Here is an 11,310-nt window from a genome sequence, read left to right on the forward strand (position 1 = left end):
AATTATCTGACAATCAATATAAATGTACTTTTTTTTCTTCTTCTAAGATTGCACACAGAACAGTGATACAGTAGAAACTTGAGCGTGTCCTGATATGTGATTCAGTATGAGATACTCATGCAACGGTTCCAGGACAGCGCTGAGGCCAGAACTAACCAACAACTAAAAACAAGTCAATCAACAGCATTAGCACCAAACCAAGTGTTCAGAGAAACACTGAGGTGTAGCACACTACACCAGTCGCTAGCTTAGAGACCTAAGAGAGAGAGAGCAGGAATAAAGCACTGCTGTGTGAATGTAATGCTTTCTGAGCGACTACACAGACGCAAGCGTCCGGTCGAGACAGATTCACTTCTGATGCGCTCAGAAGCAGCGATGGTGAGAGGACGCAGAACGCTTGCTGTACAGCACCACATACACTCAACCGTTCAAGCTTGAAGAAGTAAAACTCCTCTTTAAAAACACTAAAATTTATAAAAAAGACAGAGGCATGGCTTCTGGCGTTTGGTACAGAAGAGATGATTGCACACTCACAACTGTAGCTGCCACGAGATTCTTCACTGACATCGGTAATAAAAAGATTCCCTTCTGAATAAAAACGGTGTCTTTAAATTCACAATCCCTGTCCTTGGGTGAGTGAACAGTGGCTGGAGGATTACGTGGTTATAAAGGCCGTCTGTGACTGTTAAGAGAGTTAAAAGACCTTTACACTACGAGTGAAGGACTGACTCTATGGTGAGAGGAGCTGTGGGTTCAGGCTGTGTTTGAGCCGGATGGGTGCCGCGGCTGGAGTTTGGTGACCTGGCCGATGCCTTTGGTTACTCCCTCTCTGAAGAGCAGCTTGGTGCCCACCTTCAGGTACTCTGGGTGTTTGATGAACTTGAACCAGACCACTGCTTTCTCACCGGTGCGCAGCTCCTCCTGAAGGAGAACCATCAAAGAAACGCTCAGAAAGAGGCTTTCTATAGCCTTCATTGATCCACACATACAGACTGATCTTTCTTTATGTCTGGGGTGGGTGATATGACCGATATACAATCATGGTATAGTCATCTTTGCTGGAAATAAGGTTATTATAATGACAACATTTTAAATGGCAGGCCTGACTAACTTTATTAAAGACAAGTAAACTGTCAGAAATAAACTCCGTCTGTCCGTCGTATCTTTGTTGTAATGTTTTCAGGTAGATCTAACATACTAACAAGAAATAGCCTACTACAGGTATTGATTAAAGTAATCAAATGTACATAAAAACATTAATTTGTATTATAAAACGGTTAGTTGCAGTCCTCGGTTCTGATTGGTCAACGGCTGTGTGTTATTCATGATTCATGAGAACTTTTTATATTCTTGACAGAATGCATATCGTTGGAAAGGTCTGAGTCTCACTTATTTTGTGATAGAAGAAATATAGCAAAATAAATCTATAAATTTGCGATTGGAAAATGCATAAAAAAAATGTAAAGGAGTTTTGGTATAACACCTAAATAAAATCTCTCAGAAACCGCTTTTTTAAATATATCAACTTCAAATTTGGAGCATAACTTATTTAGACATATGGCTTAAATTTTACATCAATTTTGACTTCAAAATATTTTGTAACATTTATTTTATATAAAATAAAATAATAAATTGTCTGGTACATGTTCTTTACAGTAAACGTATACTTTCGTTTTTTTAAATGATTTCATTTCTGCTATAATCTGCTGATTGTTTTTCTTTAAAAACAAACCAACATTAGTTCTGTTTTCCAAAGCATTCATCAGAAACTTAGGTTCTGATCACATCTGTCTATACAATTACAATACAATATTTACAGCATAAACTGAATAAAAACACACTGTTTGCAAATTCTATAATTAGTAATTTTGTCAATGTGGAGTTATAAAAACCTTTGTTGAATTTTATGTAGAAAAGGTCTTGCTCCGACCAAATGACATGAACGCACTGGACTATCTAAGTGCAATAAACTGCCTTTCACGGTCCATCTGGAAACTAGCTAATCTCTAACTAGCTAACTATTCATAGATATGGGACCCCAGTTTATCTGAAAGATAGATAATTGTTCATCTGTAAAGACAGACAAGTAAAATAAAAAATAAAGTAAAAGCAGACAGACAAGGAGACTTTGGTCTAGTAGGACAGACCAACAGACGGACTTGTTTAGCTAGATGAACACAGAAAATCAAACAAACGGCTAGTGATTACAGACCACCTACTAGTTAGCTGTTTACCAAGCCATCCATCAGTTCAGACAGACAGAGAGCCTCACCTTTCCCTGCAGAGCCTCGACCGTGGCCGTCTGTCTAACGTTGCCCACGTGCACAGTCACCTGGAAGCCCTTGTGGAAAGTTTTGGCATGGAAGAGTAAGATGATCTCAGCCTCAAAGCGCCAGCAGATAGTGGGGTTCATCTCTGGGCTGACCATCACCATCCCCTGCCAGAAAACACCAACACGCTTTAAACATTAGCTGTCTGAACCATGAACAATGATCCTCGTATAACGACTCAGATTCAGTTCATTTTAAACTCTGGTCCATTTCACCTTTCGTATTAAGGAGCAGTTCGAAATCTCCCAGTGCCAGAGTCGCAGCCTGACCGGCTCTCAGCACCCTGCACCCGGAGCGATTCCTCTGGATACTGCACACCGCCAGCTCCCGAAACATCCCATCGTCTGCGGGTCCCACCACCAGCTGCTCGCCCTCGCGGCAGACCCCACTGCACACACAAAACACTCATTACACACCAATGCAGTCTTATGGGACGCCACAGACAAGAGGACGTACCTGTAAAGAATCCCACCAACTACTGTCCCCACATCTGGCACTGTGTAGATCTCATCAATCTACAGGATCACACACACACACACACACACACACACACACACACACACACACACACACACACACACACACACACATGAACGAGACTGACACTGAAAACTACAACAACACTACCTGGGTTATCTTTTTCAAACCAAATGCTGGTTTGAGACTTTATTTGGTAAGGCTGCTGGGTTGATTTAACCCTGTCTGGGTTTATAATCATTCATAATCAGTAACCCTACAGTGCTGAGTTATTATCCCTTATACTAATATTGTTATTAATTTACAAATTATGGTTCAGTAGTGTTTATTTTTAAATATTAAAGCTCTATTTTAGTTTTCTTTCAGGATATATTTGAAAAACTATGGATTGATTAATCGGTATCGGCCAGGGTGATCCATCCTAACTATCCACTTATCAGTCGATCTCTACCCTACAGCACTGAGTTAGAAATGTTCACATAAAACAGTTAGTTCTAACCATTATCTGACTGCAGAAAATATTTTGCCTCAAGGGATGCACATTAATATCAGAACGTCATCGGAATCAACCGATAAAGGCTTAAAACACATCAGTATCGGCCACATGTGTAAAATGATGCTAATCTGCCTTGCCAATAAGACAAATAAAGAGATAAGATCATGAGCTTTTGCCAGCATGGTGATTAGATTCCCTGTTTTGAATCACCACAAAATACAAATAAAATAAATACACAAATAAAATACTCTCATTATAAAATGTTTTTGATCAAAACTAACCAAAATAAAAAATATTTTGTATATAATCTCTGCAGAGGGGCCTGAAGAATACTAAACAAAATAACCGGTCATATTTGTAGTTAAATGCAAGTTATTCACTATTTAAACAACAATGTTTAGTGAACTTTTAAAAAGCAACTTCGTTTAACTGTAGACCTCTTGATTTGCTATTCTCCTCCGCCCTCTTTTTCCCTCACTCACACACATGCCAACCCTTTAAGAACAATTCAAGACCTTTCATGAGGACATCTAATCTGGTGTGAGGTGCACAGCTGTACCTGAAACTCTGTGAGCTGCTGCATGAGCTCCTCCTGCTCCTCGCTGTTGCTGAGGGGAGGCAGAATATTAAAGAAGACCTTCAGCCGATCCAGACTCTCTCCTGATACACTGGACAGGGTGAAGATGGGGGTGATGCTGCCGGAGAGCAAGACAACACATTTAGAGTTTAAAGCAGCAGTTTAAAGGCAAATCATGAGAACAGCACAGCTATGTCTTGTTTCTGTGGTTGGGGTGTACCTGGGTGACTGTGCACACTTCTGGGCGGCCGTGACGGCGTCGTCTGTGGAGGACACCAGCATGGGCACCTTGTTGCAGCCCGGCTGCTTGAGGATGCGCTCCAGCTGTCGGACGGTGCGCTCCACCGCGCCTCTGGTGCACAGGTCCACTTTACTCACCACAATGAAGATGGGCACCTTCAGGGCCATGGCCAGACCCAGGTGCTCACGCGTCGTCCCCGCTGAGAGAAGACAGTGTCTTACTTGGAGACATGTGGGGGTTTATAGGCAGCGAATCATTTGTGTGGATACCAAAAAAGCTTCAGAGAACAAGGAACCAGGTAATCTGGTCAGTATTGCAAGTTTATTGTCCTAGCTGGGGTTTGTGGGGCTCCGGTGTAGGTTTTACCACTGGGCCCTGTTTGAAATTGTGTATATAGCACAAATAAACAAATATACGAATTAAACCAAAGTTTAAGATTTTTCACGTTTGTAGGTGTCCAGGTACAGAAACTGAATAATCAAATGTAAATAGCATTACATAGTCTTTACTAGGCCTGTCGCGATAACAAATTTTGCTGGACGATAATGGTTCAAGAAATTATCGCGATAAACGGTTCAACTAATATAATGATAATGGCATAAAAATGCAGGTACACCTTTTCAAAGATCAATAAACTTTTATTTTATTTTATGGCAGTTTCAGAGCAAGAAATACCAACATGTTAACTTTGTGTGGCTTAAAATTAATACATTTTGTGTGTCTTCGTAAATAGATCTTGAGTTACAGCAAGGGTTTTTTGGTGGTGGAAATCCACTACTGAAATTTCCTTGTTGTAGCGGAGATCGCAGCTGATGGATGCTTAGCAATGACAGACGCATCAGGAGCGCAACAGCATGAGCGCTTTGGAAAGAAGGAGAAAACGACGCGCGGGCGTGTGTGTATATATATATTTATGTGTATGTGCGTGTGTGTGAACTCACTGGGCGCGTAGACACACGCAACCACACGCAACCACACACCTACAGACATATTTAGCTGAGCAAGGCAAGTGAAGCAAGCGAAAACAAGGCCAATTTCGACAGAAAGGGCAAGAAGTTACTTGCAAAATATGTTGCGCGCTATTAAAATGAAGTACAACAGTTGTGCAAGTACAATGCTGTATCACTTGCGACGCAAACATCCACAAGAAAATGAAAGCCGCTTCCCAAAGCTGGTCACTCTAGCGAGACGTCACCTCTTTATTCCCGGGACATCTGTGCCATCGGAGAGGGTGTTTTCTGCCACGGGCTGTGCTCCAGACTAACCCCACATCACATCATGACATGCTACATTATTCAAATAAAAATAGAAAAAAATTATCGCGGACGAAAATATTATCGAGCTCATTTTTTTTATCGTGCAATTAATTGATTTATGGACTATCGCGACAGCCCTAGTCTTTACTGTATAAATGAAATATAGATCGTTAAAATTACAAAGTAATTCAGTAAAGAGCAGTGAGTGGTTTTCTCCGATTTTATTTCTTGGATTATCATTAAGGACACTGACAGCAGATAGGAAATTAGGCTCGGTCACTTTAAGAGATAATACATCCGATATGAAACACACTCCATTTCTTTCCCTAATGTTTACTATCACTTAAGACATAAACAACCATTTTTTCGAGGATACTTTTGAGGTGACAATTTTGTATGCATTTGTCATGTCAAGAGCAAGAACAGAGAAAACTCAATTTGGTTTCATGTCTTTTTGTGCTTGTATGTTTAAACTGGCACTATCTGAGATGACCAGCAGCTCAACGTCAGACGTGCTGTAGGATCTTACCGATGCCGGTGTTGGCGCTGACCACGAGCATGGCAAAGTCTGGACAGTAGCTGGTCAAGCCAAAGATGGTGGTCTTGAGATACTTGTGGTGGCCTGCCAGGTCTATGAAGGTGATCATTTTTGAGGCACTCTCACAGATTTCCTCCGCCGTTCGGGACTCACTGTAGTTCACCACCTTAGACAAGAACAGACACCGATGCCATCAAAAACCCTAATACTGATGATGATCCAGGGCTGCGTGGTTGATTGTGTAGTCTGAGGCACACAGCTGGTCAGCTCTCACCTCTCCCCTGCTGTCGAAGCCCAGGATCTCGATGCTGATGCTGGAGGTGTGTCCGGTCTGGATCTCATGAAGGTGTCTGAAGAGGTTGAGTCGCGCTCTTCCTCTCCCGTTGTCCAGCTCTCCTTGTGTGAGCACACCAAGCAGAGTGGACTTCCCTGAGTCCACGTTACCCAGCACTGCTACCCGCAGGTCCAGGAACTGCAGACGCATCACGTAACACCATTAACACACACCTGAGAGCATCCAACACATCAGAGGAACAGGACACACTCAACACACGATCACTTACCTGCTGATCATCTGGCACTTTCCTGATGAGCACCTCAGCGATCCTGTGAGGCTCGTCAGAGTCGTGATCCACCTCCTGCTCTCTGAGAACTGTGATGTCTGCACCCACCCTGAACACACACACACACACACACACACACACACACACAGGTTTGTTTTTGTGAAAAGTGTGTTCATCCCATAGGTGTAATGGTTTTTATACTGAACAAACTGTATATTCTATGGCCCTACACCAACCCTACACCTAACTCTAACCCTCACAGGAAACTTTGTGCATTTTTACTTTCTCAAAAAAACTCATTCGGTATGATTTATAAGCGTTTTGAAAAATGGGGACATGGGTTATGTCCTCATAAGTCACCCTCTCCTTGTAATACCTGTGTCATACCCATGTCATTATACAGAGTTGAGTCCTGATATGACACACAAACAAGAGCACACGCACACGCACACACACACACACACACGTCCCACTGCAGCCATTACCCTCAGCCAAGCCTCTCGTCAAAACACTTTAGAAGTGTGCTAATTACTGAAATAAAGAATATACTTCAGAGCAAACTGAATATGTTTTCTGACACTCAACTGAACCATCTTTTCTGTAATTTCATAATTTATTCTATTATCTCTAAAATATGGTTAAAGTACTGTGGAATACACTGAAAGGCATTTATGACAAACTAAAAAACATACTTTAATGTTACTTCTATTGAAACATGCACTTCATGTATTTAAGTATAATTGTAATTACACATTTGTAATGGGGAATTTGTGATGTGTGTGTACTTCTCTGCCATCCTGCGCAGTGTTTGGAGCGAGGCCTTCATGTCCTCCTCCGTCAGGCCCACCAGCAGCCCGTTGTCCTCCACCCCGATCTGATACACGGCCTCTCCACGGCCCTCCTGCAGACGCCACTTCATCTGTGTGGCCAGGTGCTCGAAGCGGTACTGCGTGGGGTCCACCAGCTTCAGCTAAACACACACAGACCAGATAAAGACACAACTACAGTGACTGAGGCTAGACACGGGAGTGAGCAGTGTGATGTGGGCCTCAGCAGGACAGGGAGTGGCAGAGCTGTTTTGTTTGCTGGCAGCTGAAGTGCTTAAAAAGATCTGCTAATCTACTGCTGCATACATTTACACAGGAGACTGGCTCCTTACAATGCATTGTGGGTAACCTATGCATGCATAAATAGCAATACAAAATATTTTTTCTACCAGGTGTATTCTTTCAACAAACATTCATGCACAGATCACGCTCCATCTGGTAAATATGTCTGCAGATGTTAGTTTGTGGGGAGTTTACCTTGAACTCAATGTTTCCCTCTTCAGCCTGGAACAAAACACAGGACAGAGTTAATGCTGGACCGAGCTCAAGCGTCACACGGTTCACGATTCAGAAGCACGAGACACGAGACACGAGCCGCTGACACTGCTAACACAAGTCATTCAGAATAGTCTCTTACTGTACATATCTTACTACTTTAACCATCATTTGAGATCCATTTCCTTCACATTTTAACTGTAGGTCAGATCCGTTAAAGCAAGCTTTGCTATTGCTAACTTCAAAACATGCCCCAGTTTAAGCACAGACAGAATGAACAAGGTAGTGTTGAACACATGTCACAAGCCCTAGGTATAATTCATTCGCTTTCTCTAAAGATCTGGTTCAACAGGTCCAGCTAATGACTCAATCATCACTGAATCAGCAGCATTCATGTCTCTTCGGATGGTCACAAACAGCTGTTTGTCAATGAAACACTATGGACACAGATGACTCCACACACTGGATGTCATAGAAGCAGCACAACCTCTCTTTATTTCTCTTGGATGTCCACGTCCTGCTTTTTCTTTATACAGAAGCTCTCCTTTATTTCCAGCCAAACGAAAGAGTGAAAGCCATGAGTTTCTCTCAAACGCTCTGCAGTGTGAGATGCTTTAATTCAACTCTTGTGTAATTATCACACACACAAGCAGTTTTATAAGCTTAAAGGTTATGTGGAATACGTTTACATGCCACAACAATGTAAAAAATATTGATGAAATTATAGTTAATTTCAAACAGCTATTTTTGAGTTGCTAGGGAGGCTAATTCAATACCCTGGATCACAAAACCAGTCTTAAGCAGCTAGCAATAGCCAAAAATGTATTTTTCTTTTGTGCCAAAAATCAATAGGATATTATGTAAAAATTATGTTCCATGAAGATATTTTGTAAATTTCCTACCGTAAATATATCAAAACATAATTTTTTATTAGTAACATGCATTGCCAAAAGCTTCATCTGGACAACTTTAAAGATTATTTTCTCAGTATTTTGATTTCTTCGCTCCCTCAGATTCCAGATTTTCAAATATTGTCCTCCTTACAAACCAGACATAAATGGAAATCTTATTTATTCAGCTTTCAGATTATATAAGAATCCCAGTTCCTAAAATTGACCGAGGGTCGCACTTTATAAGTTTCTTTGATCATGTTTCATGTCTTAATATGAGCACATTTACAGTGAGTTAATAACCCTAACATATCTTCACACTCCGAGCAGGGTGGTATATTGACATTATACAACGGCTGTTTACTTCTTCACGACTGTGTGTTATCAACATTTCTTCACGTAATACTTTATCACAAAACATTTGAGTCACAACCCCTGAAACATAAAAACAAATTTAACACATAACCTATAGAAGGACACATTGGTGAATGCAGAGAAGCGGAAGCAGATGTGACAGATGAGTTTGACTCACCTCTGGAGGTAGATAAGGCGAATTATTGCTTGCTTTCGGATATTTGGCTGAGCGGTTTTTGCACTTTTTGTTCCCATGTTTGGCGGTTTTCCTGCCGTTAGGAGAGCCGGACTTGTGTGCGCCAGCAGCGGCCTCGAAGAGCTCGGACACCCGCGGGTCCATCCCTGAAATATCCCTGAAATAATGAAGACCCGCTGCTCCAGAGAGACACAGACAGGCACCGAAGCATCCTAAATAAACTAACCCCCGCCCCACACACAACAACAAGCCAACGTCCGGCTCAAGTTCGCGGAAGTGCGTCATGCAAACTTTCTATTACGTCAGGCGAAAGGGACTCAACGAAAGAAAAAATACTTTCTGGTACTGTATTGCATTTGAAACGTTGTCATAAGAGTATATAGAATAGAATAGAATAGAATAGAAAAGATCCTGTGAAAACTCACAAGAAGTGGAAGTGGGTCCACAACATTCTGAAACACAAGAATGAGGTGTTGTTATAATCTGAGTGACTGATTAATATTCATCATTTCGACATGCGGCAATCACCACGAAACCTTTCATGAATAACCCGAGTCACGTGACAAGAAGTGAAATAAAACATTGCACTGCTTTTACATCAGCTTTGTTATATAGAAAATAAATAAATACAACCCGAATTCCGGAAAGTTGGGACGTTTTTTAAATTTTAATAAAATGAAAACTAAAGGATTTTCAAATCACATGAGCCAATATTTTATTCACAATAGAACATAGATAACGTAGCAAATGTTTAAACTGAGAAATTTTACACTTTTATCCACTTAATTAGCTCATTTAAAATGTTATGCCTGCTACAGGTCTCAAAAAAGTTGGCACGGGGGCAACAAATGGCTAAAAAAGCAAGCAGTTTTGAAAAGATTCAGCTGGGAGAACATCTAGTGATTAATTAAGTTAATTGATATCAGGTCTGTAACATGATTAGCTATAAAAGCTTTGTCTTAGAGAAGCAGAGTCTCTCAGAAGTAAAGATGGGCAGAGGCTCTCCAATCTGTGAAAGACTGCGTAAAAAAATTGTGGAAAACTTTAAAAACAATGTTCCTCAACGTCAAATTGCAAAGGCTTTGCAAATCTCATCATCTACAGTGCATAACATCATCAAAAGATTCAGAGAAACTGTAGAAATCTCTGTGCGTAAGGGACAAGGCCGGAGACCTTTATTGGATGCCCGTGGTCTTCGGGCTCTCAGACGACACTGCATCACTCATCGGCATGATTGTGTCAATGACATTACTAAATGGGCCCAGGAATACTTTCAGAAACCACTGTCGGTAAACACAATCCGCCGTGCCATCAGCAGATGCCAACTAAAGCTCTATCATGCAAAAAGGAAGCCATATGTGAACATGGTCCAGAAGCGCCGTCGTGTCCTGTGGGCCAAGGCTCATTTAAAATGGACTATTTCAAAGTGGAATAGTGTTTTATGGTCAGACGAGTCCAAATGTGACATTCTTGTTGGAAATCACGGACGCCGTGTCCTCCGGGCTAAAGAGGAGGGAGACCTTCCAGCATGTTATCAGCGTTCAGTTCAAAAGCCAGCATCTCTGATGGTATGGGGGTGCATAAGTGCATACGGTATGGGCAGCTTGCATGTTTTGGAAGGCTCTGTGAATGCTGAAAGGTATATAAAGGTTTTAGAGCAACATATGCTTCCCTCCAAACAACGTCTATTTCAGGGAAGGCCTTGTTTATTTCAGCAGGACAATGCAAAACCACATACTGCAGCTATAACAACAGCATGGCTTCGTCGTAGAAGAGTCCGGGTGCTAACCTGGCCTGCCTGCAGTCCAGATCTTTCACCTATAGAGAACATTTGGCGCATCATTAAACGAAAAATACGTCAAAGACGACCACGAACTCTTCAGCAGCTGGAAATCTATATAAGGCAAGAATGGGACCAAATTCCAACAGCAAAACTCCAGCAACTCATAGCCTCAATGCCCAGACGTCTTCAAACTGTTTTGAAAAGAAAAGGAGATGCTACACCATGGTAAACATGCCCCGTCCCAACTATTTTGAGACCTGTAGCAGAAATCAAAATTGAAATGAGCT

The 11,310-nt window shown here is 41.6% G+C and overlaps 1 pseudogene; it reads right to left on the reverse strand.

The window, feature by feature from the left end:
• Positions 1 to 487: 487 nt before the first annotated feature.
• On the reverse strand, positions 488 to 9,498 carry LOC132110997 (GTP-binding protein 2-like; annotated as a pseudogene).
• Positions 9,499 to 11,310: the final 1,812 nt, after the last annotated feature.

Source organism: Carassius carassius, chromosome 30 (genome assembly GCF_963082965.1).
Source record: "Carassius carassius chromosome 30, fCarCar2.1, whole genome shotgun sequence".
In the NCBI taxonomy this organism is placed as follows: Eukaryota; Metazoa; Chordata; class Actinopteri; order Cypriniformes; family Cyprinidae; genus Carassius; species Carassius carassius.